The following is a 201-nucleotide window of genomic DNA, read 5'->3' on the forward strand; positions in this document are numbered from 1 at the left end:
AGTGTTGTTGACGTCTTTTCATTCATCGCACCACCCCCAGTAATATGACGAGTGTTGGTTGATGGGATTGACTCGGCAGTTTTCTTTCCTCCTTCTCTTCCTCCTACTCTTTCTCCTAATGAGTTTACTTGTCGGGAAAGGGATGCAACTCCACGTTGGCCATCTAGTGATTTCTCTGATTGTCCACGGTACAACAAAGGA

Source organism: Trypanosoma theileri (assembly GCF_002087225.1).
Source record: "Trypanosoma theileri isolate Edinburgh chromosome Unknown TM35_Tth_33_V1, whole genome shotgun sequence".
Taxonomy (NCBI): domain Eukaryota; phylum Euglenozoa; class Kinetoplastea; order Trypanosomatida; family Trypanosomatidae; genus Trypanosoma; species Trypanosoma theileri.